Source organism: Echinops telfairi, unplaced genomic scaffold (genome assembly GCF_000313985.2).
Source record: "Echinops telfairi isolate 266 unplaced genomic scaffold, ASM31398v2 ScPeMD7_23;HRSCAF=83, whole genome shotgun sequence".
NCBI classification, from domain to species: Eukaryota; Metazoa; Chordata; class Mammalia; order Afrosoricida; family Tenrecidae; genus Echinops; species Echinops telfairi.
In genome coordinates this window covers 32,839,517-32,849,896 of record NW_022103920.1, presented here as the reverse complement: position 1 = coordinate 32,849,896, position 10,380 = coordinate 32,839,517, and the positions used below count along the sequence as shown (strand labels likewise).

Sequence of the window (10,380 nt, the reverse complement as noted above, 5' to 3'; positions counted from 1 at the left end):
GTCTCCCTTCACCCACTTTTCAGTTGTCTGTCCCCCAGACTTTCCAACACTTTAAAGAGGTCTGTGCAGCATATCTACCTAATGCACTATGGAATTTGCGCTCTTGACTGCTGCTTCCATGAGTCAATGTTTTCTCCATCTATCATGAGTGCGGTAGTTACATAATCTGTTGTCAATCTGAGACTTGAGTGAAGGAGTGGAGTTAGCTTGTCAATTAGGTAACAGCTTGATGACCTCATTTGGAGGCGCTAAGGAGATAAATAGCTCACTGAGGCAGGACACACACACATTCCACGTGAGACATTCGTGTTGAGAAGACATGGAGCTACGCTAAAGCCCTAGAGCTGGAGCCACATGGAAAACCCTGCTAGCACTGAGATGCTTCCACTGCCACTGGACCCACAAGACTTTGCACACACTGGCCTGTGATCTTCCTGCATTCAGCATTATTGTATGGCTGTGTGAGTCTAAAGAGGAATTTATGGACTAGTGTTTAATAGATGGGCTAATATTAGACTTATGGACTTGATCTGGACTGGACTGGGATCTTTTCTCAATATTCAATTGCTTTTGTTTATAAAGCTCTTTCTTATACACATTTGAGTCTCCCTGGGTTTGTTTCTCTAGTCCACCCTGACTAACACAATGATGTTACTTATTAGAACAGCTGTGGGGACTTTTGTTTCCTTTGTGCTAAATTGTAACCCACATTAAAGTCTGCAATCCTTGATCTTCATCACTAAGTGCTTAAAATCCTCACTTTCAGCAAGCAACATTGTGTCATCTACATATTGCAGGTTGTTAATAAGCCTTCCTTCAATCTTGATACCACACTCTTATTCATATAATTCAGTGTTTCTGATTATTTGGTCAACACACCTGTCCTGATTTTAAACCATGTAGTCTTCCCTTGTTCTGTCTGAATGTCTGCCTTTTGGTCCATGTTCAGTTTCCGCGTGAGCACAATTAAGTATTCTGGAATTCCCATTCTAAAGCTATCAATAATTTGTCATGATCCACAAAATCAAATGCCTTTATAAAGTCAATAAAACAAAGCAGCTGTGGTAGTTACATAATTTCATGTCAACTTGGTAAACAGACTGTAGGGGTGGAGTCTAGCCTGTCAATCAGGTCACAAGGTAACACCCACCAGGAGGATTCTGGGAACTTTCTTCTTTTTCCTCTGGAGGAGGACCAGCATTCTCTCTCTGCTTCACCTTCCTATTGACAAGCCACATGGAGCCATGCTGATGGCAGCCAGAGGCCTGGCGATGTGTCCACAACCATTGGATCCACAGGACTCTCCACCCACCGGCCTGCAAGCTTCCTGCATTTGGCATCATTGTATAGGTTGCATGAGTCTGAAGAGGAATTAGTGGGCTAACATCAGACTTCTGGGCTAATATTGAACTTATGGACTTGATCTGGACTAGGCTATGATGTTTTATTGATGCACAATTACTTCTTGATATAGAGTTTGCTCTTACATATATATGAGTATCTCTGAATTTGTTTCTCTAGTCAACCCGAACTAACACAATATCTTTCTGATAGTCTCTACTTTCAGCCAAGATCCATCTGACATCATCAATGAAATCATTTGTTCCATATTGTGGTACTTAGATTTTATGCCAACTTGAATTTGTATGACAGTGTAGGGGTAGAGTCCAACCTGTTAATAAAATGGGAGCCGGATAACACTTCTTCGAGGTGTGGCCTTTTGTATAAGAGAGAGATAAAAAAGAAACAACAGCTCTTCTTTCGTCCCTTTGCCTTCCTGCTTGCTGGGACTCAGCGCCTGCCTCCAGGAATGGCCATATGTGGACCACCTAATCCAGAGAGGTATTTACAACCTGCCACATTTCCACAGACTTTAGATCCATGCAACTCTGCACCTACCAGCCTGTGATCTCTCTGCGTCCCACACTTCAGCTTTCTGCATCATTGACCTGGAACTATGTCAGTCTGAAGAGGTTCCTGGCTAGCAGAGGGCCCATGAACTTGAGTTGGACTGGGCTGGGATGCCTTCTTGATATAAGTTCCTTCTTACATATATATGAATGTCACTGATTTTGTTTCTTTAGAAAATCCAGTCTAACATATATGATGTCTTCTTCTGAATTCAGCCTGCATTTCTGGCAGCTCGCTGTCAATATTTTGCTGTAACCATTGTTGAATGATCTACTTACATGTGCTATTAATGATATTGTTCTATACTGTATGCATTCTGTTGGGCCACCTTTCCTTGTAATGGGTACAAATATAGATCTCTTCCAGTCAGTTGGTGTGTTAGGCCGGGTTGACTAGAGAAATCCAGAGACACTCATATATGCATACAAGAGAATGTTGTCGCAGAAGAATTGTCTATCAGGAAAACATCACAGTACAGTCCAATTCAAGTCCGCAAGTCTGATACTGGTCCATAAATCCCTCTTCAGAATCATACAGCTACATGCAGTGATGGGGAATGCAGGAAGATCACAGGCCATGGGAGAAAGGTCTTTGGATTCAGTGGTAGTGGAAGCATCACAGGGCTGGTGCACTCATCAGTGTGACTGTCCACAGGAAGGTCAAGGCAGCGAGAGAGAGGAAGCTTCTAGGACCCTCCTTTTGTAAAGTCCACACCCACCAGGAAGGACTATCAGGTTGTGACCCGATTGACAGGCTAGACTCCACCCCTACATGTTTATATCTTCAAGTTGACATGAAAGTGATGTAATTGCCACAGTTGGCCAGGTAGTTGTCTTCCAAATTTCTTGTCATGGACAAGTGAGTGCTTCTAGTGCTTCATCAACTGGTTGAACCATTTCAATAGCTATTTTGTCAATTCCTGGAGCCTTTTTTTTTTTTTTGCAATGCCTTCAGTGCAGCTTGGATATCTTCCTTCAGTACCATTGGGTCATATGCTACCTCTTGAAATGGTTGAATGTCGACGAGTTCTTTTTTGGTACAGTGATGGTGTATTCGTTCCATCTTCTTTTGATATTCCTACATCACTCAATATTTTCCCATAGAAACTTTCAGTACTACAACTTGAGGCTTGAATATTTTCTTGAGTTCTTTTAGTTTAAGATTTGCTGAATGTGCTCTTCCTGGTTGGTTTTCTAACTCTAGGCCTTTGCACATTTCATTATAGTACTTTCCTTTGTCTTCTTGAGCTGCCCTCTCTGACCATATTGTCTCACAATAAATATATTCACAATACATATATCCCACTAATTTTTGGTGTTTCTCTAACCACTGAGCTTTTTGCCCATCTGGATTACATTAATAACTTCCTGGTCTAATCCATCCCTGGCTCTTGAACCCCACTAATTTTCTTAGAACAACACTCTGCGACACATCTTGGGTGAAATCCAAGCTACGGGGAAAAGTCCAAGCTCTCTAGTGTGGTAGCCAAGGTCATTTTCAGTCTTTTAAACATTATTAACTCTCCAGAAGCATGTAACAAAACAGTTAAAGCTTCACGTGAGGACTTTAAACCAGCACTTGCAAGGCCCTTTCCATGGCTTGCAAAGAGTACTGTTTTGGGGTACAAAAGAGAGCGATCCCAATCTCAAATATAGTTTAAGGACCACATTCACTCTCTTAAAGGAGGTAAAGACAAAGACACATCATCCAGATGAGAGAGACCTTTAGCACAAAACCAAAATTCCATCCAAGGGCTTACATTCAGGAAGCTAGTTAAATAAGATATTGGACAAAGGAAACTATCACAAATCCATGACTGGTGGCATTATCAGTACGTCATAGTTACAGGTAGGACTATATTAGTGGGCACAGGACCATGCTTAGGTCACATGCATTATGTTAGAAGAACTTATACAATTGGTCCAGGATCTTCAGATCAAGGCATGGCTGATAGGGAATGATGCCTGCCTCTTCGACCCTCAGCACTCTCCCCAGTAATGTTATCTCCATCAAGGACATATCCAGGGAAGGCCACAAGAGAGATCCCCCACTTAGGGCCTCTGCAAATGGATTTGGGGCTTTAACTGTAATCCATAGTCTTCAGCAAACTGTGTGCTCAGAATTTAAGCTCTAATACAATGCCTCACATTGTAGATGGTGTGTCTGGTCAAGGGAAGGGTATTTAAGATTCAAGATGCATCATTAGAAAAATTTTAGTTCATATATGAAAGAAACTTGTTAGGTGAAAGAAAAATGTTCACACACTATTATGAATAATGAGTCATGAAGCTGACAGTTTCCTAAACTCTTAATAACAAAAAACAAATCTCAGGTAACATGCTAAAGGAAGACCTACTAACATTCTTTCTCTTTACAAAAAAGTATGCAACAAAATCATTGTCCTATAAAATACAATCGACTATACAGATAAATGAAAGATATTCTAGAGGCATGCCGGGTGTTCAATCAAAACACAATGCAGCTTGTCTGGATTTTGAGAAATTTGGAATGGATGGTTACTTCAGTGTCGAATCTTGAAAGCAGCATTTCTGGAGCCAGGGTCACCAAGCCAACTTTTAGTCATGGTGTTCCCCTGGGTGCCAGAGTAGAACTGTGACCTAGAGGGGTTTCAAGGGCTCATTTCTTTCAGAAAGGGGTCACCAGACCTTCCTTCCAAGGTGACTTTGCATGGATTCCAACTTTGAACCCTTTAGTCAGCAACTGAGCACATGAACCAGGGACTGTGGTGGCTTAAACCCAAGCCCCAGTCTGCTGCCGTTGAGTAGATTCCCACCCACAGCTACCGGAGAGGACAGAATAAAACTGCCATGTGGGTATCCGAGGCTGTAAAGTTTCCTGGGAGCAAGAAAGCCTCAAATTGCGGACCTTGTGGTTAGCAGCCACCAGGGCCCTTCTGTGACTGCCGAGTTGCTTGAAGAAACAGAACACCAAATCCATTGCCACAAAGCCAGTCAACTCACAGGGACCCTGAACACAGGGTTTCTGAGACCATACATCAGTGGTTCCCAAAGTGCGCAATACTGTCCCCTACCTGGCACGCTGGAGCCACCCAGTAAACCAACTCGAAACGAGTTCATAGGACAGGTTAGTGAGTTTCTGAGACTGAGACTCCTTAAAGAGCTCCACCTTTCTCCCACAGAGCGGCTGCTGGTTTCAAACTGCCGATCTTGTGCTTAGCAACCCAACTTGTTAGCCCTACGCCACCAGGGTTCTGGAACATTCCAGGGGGGGTCTACAAAAAGCAGATATCTAGGTTTTTTCCTGTATTATGGACTAGAGTACAAAAGTTATTTCTTGACGGGGAAAGAGGAAAGCGGGGGCACTCTCCTTTTTTTGTTTTTATAATGGAAAGGGGGTAGAGGCCAAATTTAGTTTGGAAACCTATGCTGCAAATCCTTTTTCTTTTTTTATTGGGGGCTCTTACTGCTCATATCGCCATCCGTACATATATCCATTTTATCAAACACATTTTTACATATGTTGTCATCAATCTTTTTTTTTTTTTTTTTAAATAATATGGAACGCTTCACGAATTTGCGTGTCATCCTTGCGCAGGGGCCATGCTAATCTTCTCTGTATCGTTCCAATTTTTGTATATGTGCTGCCGAAGCGAGCACTCATCAATCTTTTTATGTTGAAAATCTTTATGGGGGCAGACAGCCTTATCTAGAGACTCCGAAATGCTCCCTCCTCTCACAGGTTGGTGAAATGCAAAGAAAAAGAGAGTAGGTTTAAGAACATAGCTTTGTATTATGATCCTGGCAGCAGAGAGAGAGAGAGATTTACAGTGATGGCAGAATCTCACTGATTAATGGTATGGTTGCACAGCTGATTAATAGCCCTTTCATTACCAAATTGTTTTTTGTTTGCAAGACTTTGCAGACATAATGTTCCTTTGCTAATGGCATGCATGGTAAATCACTGAGTGTTTTAAAATTATAGTTATATATGATGACTTTTGAGAAATATTACATGGAGCACATATGTCCCATTGGACTGTGGTGGTAGGCTAAGTGGGATGAGATATAGGGAAAAATCTTTACTTGAATCTACCGAATCTCAAACACTTCGCCTTCCCAATAATAAAGCAGGAAGTATACTTTCAAGTCTTATCGCACTATACAGAAGCCCAAAGAAACACAATTGTTACATATTTACTCCTTCAGGAGGCACCACCTTGTATAATGACTTCTCAACACAGTAATATTTCACCACTGAACTTCCTTCTGTTATACAGTTACACAGCCCCTTCCCTGTGTGTGTGTGGGACGGGGGAGGGCTGGAAGGGCACCCAAGAAATCCCCGAATCTGAAAATGTTGTTGGTACTTATATGCTGTGATACTTAGTATTTTTGTGTGTGCCAACATTACTCCCTTAGGAACATGTGGGAGAATTTAGCCTGTCAATCAAGTTGCAGCTTGATCGGAGGGTTACTGGGATAAACGGTTCTCTGGAGGTGAAACTCTCTCCCTCTCTCTCTGCTTCACCTTCCTGTTGATGAGCCACTATGAGCCACCTTGATGGCAGCTAGCACCCTGGAGATGCATCTGCCACCATTGGAGCTACAAGACTTTGCACCCATTGGCCTGTGATCTTCCTGCATTCTAAATCATTGCACATGACTGCATGAGGCTGAAGAGGGATTTATGGACTAGTGTCAGACTTATGCACTAGTACTGGACTACTTGATCTGGACTGGACTGGGATGTATTCTTAATATGCAACTATTCTTTGATATAGAGCTCTTTCTTATACATATGAGTGTCTCTGGTTTTGTTTTCTAATCAACCTGGCCTAACACATCTGTTTTATGAGTTACAAAAGAATTAATGTACTTGCTGTTACAGTGTGTGCTGTACACATGTAAAAAGTTGAATTGGCAAAATTTGTATGTAGATATGTTTATAATAATAACAACAATAGCAACAGAACAGAGTAGCTGCTGAGGCTGCTTGTGTACAACCAAACCCCTCACAGGATTTAGCTCTTTGTTTAGCTTGCCTGATACAGCATACCTGCTTTCTACGTTGAGCTTTTTAAAGATCTTTCTATTTGGGATAAGAAGCTTAGGGGCCAGTGAGTTTGTATTAATGAGAGTAGTGGGGCGGGGGGATTTGGGAAAAGAGAGTGTGGTAGTTACATAATCTTGTGTCAACTTGAGGGTATAAGAGTGAAAGGGTGTCGTCTAGCCTGTCAATCAGTTCACAGCCTGGTTCTCCCTCTGTTAATTTCTAAGATTAAAATCTTACAGGGTATTATGTACATTAGAATGAAGTGTTGGCTGGTCCTGTACTAGCTTCACGATCATTGGCATGTTCAAGTCCAAGTCCATTATATCTTGTCCATTTTCTCCTAAGCCTGATGGTCACTGGACAGTTGTGTTAGTCCAGGTAGACTAGAGAATCAAATACAAACTCATAGGCATACTCACATGTGTATAAGAAAGAGTTTATATACAAGAGCAATTGAATATTGAGAAAACATCCCAGCCCAGTCCAAATCAGTCCATAAGTCTGATATTGTCACAGATATCTGATACCAATCTATAAAGTCCTCTTCAGACTCATGAATCATATCCAGGAAGATCACAGGCCAGTGGGTGCAAAGTCTTGTGGATCAAGTGGCTTTGTAAGCATCTCAGCCATGGTAGGGGCCTCCATGTGGGCTTCTCCAGTTCCCAGGGCACGGGGTCTATCAGCGTAGTGCCATGTGTCTTGTCAGTAGAGCGTCTCTCAGGGAGTCAGCCTAGAGAGAGAGTGTCTCCCGCCTCCAAGGAGGAAATACAGGAGGCCCCAGAATTCTCAGGAGAAGGCCATGCCCATACAGAGGCCTCATTGACTTATGACCCAATTGACAGACTAGACTCCACTCCTTCACTCTTAATCCTCTCAAGTCCCAAATTGACACCAAATTTTGTAACTTCCACAACAACTTACTGGACAGTTCTGTTTGTCCTCAGGACAGGCCCAGAGACATGAATCTATCCTCATCTGTTTTGCTATCATCTGGCACGAGTTAGCCTGAAATTAGAAGTATCAGGGTCTGACTTCTCTCTCATCAATAGCCCAGCACCTGGATATTAAACAGCTACCTGAGACCCATTTCAGTGGCAGAAGATTTTAAGTGGTGGTTACTGATGGCAGTGTAATGATCATAATAGCTGAAGCATCCACTTTTCAACACCTGCTTCCATGCAGGCAAAGCCTGTGTGCTCCATGCACATATCACCCAGAGGAGCACCCACCTAGTTCCTGCAGAGTAGGAACACCTGTTGAAAATATAATCATGCTAATAACAAAAATCAAAGGTAAGAGAAGTGGGCAGCGCCCACGCAGGGGAAACAGGACTCTCCTGTGTGCTGCAGCCCCTCCTGGCAGGGAGTCACGCCACTTCAAAATGTTCCTTCCTATTAGCTCTCTCTTCTCTTCTTCCTCCTCCCTTCTCTTTCAGTTCTTTAATCCAGCACCAGACTAATCTAATTCCAGCGCTCCATAGAAAATCTGTTGGGCTTATTCTCTTTTAATTCTACCAGCACTATGAGTTTACTACGTGCTTTTTCATTTGATTAATTCAATTTACAGGTCTAACATCTACTCGGACTATGCTCAACTGCACGTATATCTTATGATCCCATAAGGTGTGTGTGTTTTAAGGGAAACTAGTTCTCCTTTGGGTTATTATTTCCCCAGAAAGTTTTTAAAGCCCTCAAACCCAGATTCTTGCAGCACTGGGCCACGGGTGGGGTCCAGGCAGGTGGAACAGAGAGCATGGCACCGAATGCTGCTGCCTCTTGGCCTTCGCTTGGTGGACCAGGTTGTCGCAGCGACCACGGTTGGGAGGTCCTGGCTGCTTTTGCTGCTCAGGCGGGACAAACAAGCCTGGTGATCGTCTCGGAAAGGTCGCAGCCTTGAAAACTCTATGTCGCCGCTTTACGCACCCACGGGGTGACCAGGAGCTGGATTCGACTCCATGACAGCCGCAGTAACTTAGGTCTCTTTGATGTGGAAGAAAAAAAATCCAGAAATAGGCGTTCTACAGCAAGTGTCTGCCTCTCTTGCCCTGCCATTCACAGGACATGGCTTCCTCTCGGAGCCCAAGACGGGGGTGTCATCTCCAGTGATCGCTTTTGAATCCCAGTGATCAGAAAGGAGTGTGTCTAAAGCGGGACAGGCATCCCCCGCCTCCTCTGCCACTTAATGCTTCCTCCTTCTGGAAGTTGTATGAAGCGCTTCAGCTTATAGCTCATTGCTTAACATTTAGTATTTAGAGAGTCTGGAAAAGATGGCGAATTGGGGTGGGGGGGGGTTGGGTGTTGGCATGTGCCCCATCTAAAAATCAAGGTTCTATTTCTGAGGAAGAGAGCACGTGAATATTGGGGAAAAGCAACAGCCTCTGCAATAACATTTTGCACTCACTGCGCTTTCCGCCTCCTGATTTCTCCTTAAGTGAGAGAAACGTCACTATGGTTTGGGCCGTTTTGGCTTGCTCTCTTAACTAGTGGCAAATCTTTTATCATAGGGCAGAAACATGATTCATTAACCTTCCTAAATATTTTGAATATTTTGGCTATTTCTGGTTTCATTATAAAAAATAATATGGCAATGAGCATTTGGGCTTCCTGATGGCATATCTGATTATGGACGAGATTCCAAGGTGGATTAAAAAATATAAGAATTTTTAAAATTCTTGATTCAGACGGCAAATTTGCTTGCCAGAAGAATTATTGGTACTTTTACTGGTAGTGAACTACACTTAGGGCAGGAATGTGTATGTGTGTGTGTATATATATAAACACATATATACACACACATTTACTAATGTTCCTTTACAACCGTCTGAATATGATGCATTGTTTCCTTATTGTAAACCAAAGAAACTGATGAAAAGTTTGATAGCAATTTGATTTTCATTGTTTTGTAGGTCACCTACATTACCTTTCTTTGATTTTAGAAAAGTGTTCTTACCCCTGAATAGTGTGAAACTTTATTATGTTTAAGTGGAGGAAACCCTATATCGTTACTAGTCAAGTGAGTCCTCGTGAGATGAGTTCGTCACAGTTTGCTAAGTTTTGAGCTGCTGACCAAAGATTGGTGCGTCAAACCCACTAGCCCCCGGTGCGCGAAAGTTGAGGTTACCTGCGCCTGTCGGGTTCCGCTGAGTCAGCACGTTTCCAGGTCTGGGTCCGCGATGCCGCTCCCTGCGGCGATCCTGGCGCCTTCCTGCTGGGGTTATTGGTGCAGTGTTCCATTGCTTGTTTGCGCTAAGAGTCTTCACGTTCTCCTGTTCCATCGAGAAGTTCTCTCCAATATTCAATGTGGCTAGAGCCATCCTCAATTATTTTGGATGGATTTCCTATCATTTCTCCGGATGCAGCGGCCACCTCAAAGCCCACTGTTGTCCATTCCCACCCATGGCACACAGGACATGGGCATTTTTGCATTTTTTCC

General features: G+C 43.0%; 1 non-coding gene across 1 annotated transcript; it reads right to left on the bottom strand.

The window, feature by feature from the left end:
- Positions 1-5,442: 5,442 nt before the first annotated feature.
- LOC115869330 lies at positions 5,443-5,549 on the bottom strand. The gene has a single exon (XR_004046138.1). It is a non-coding gene; the product is annotated as a U6 spliceosomal RNA (small nuclear RNA).
- Between the last annotated feature and the right edge of the window lie 4,831 nt (positions 5,550-10,380).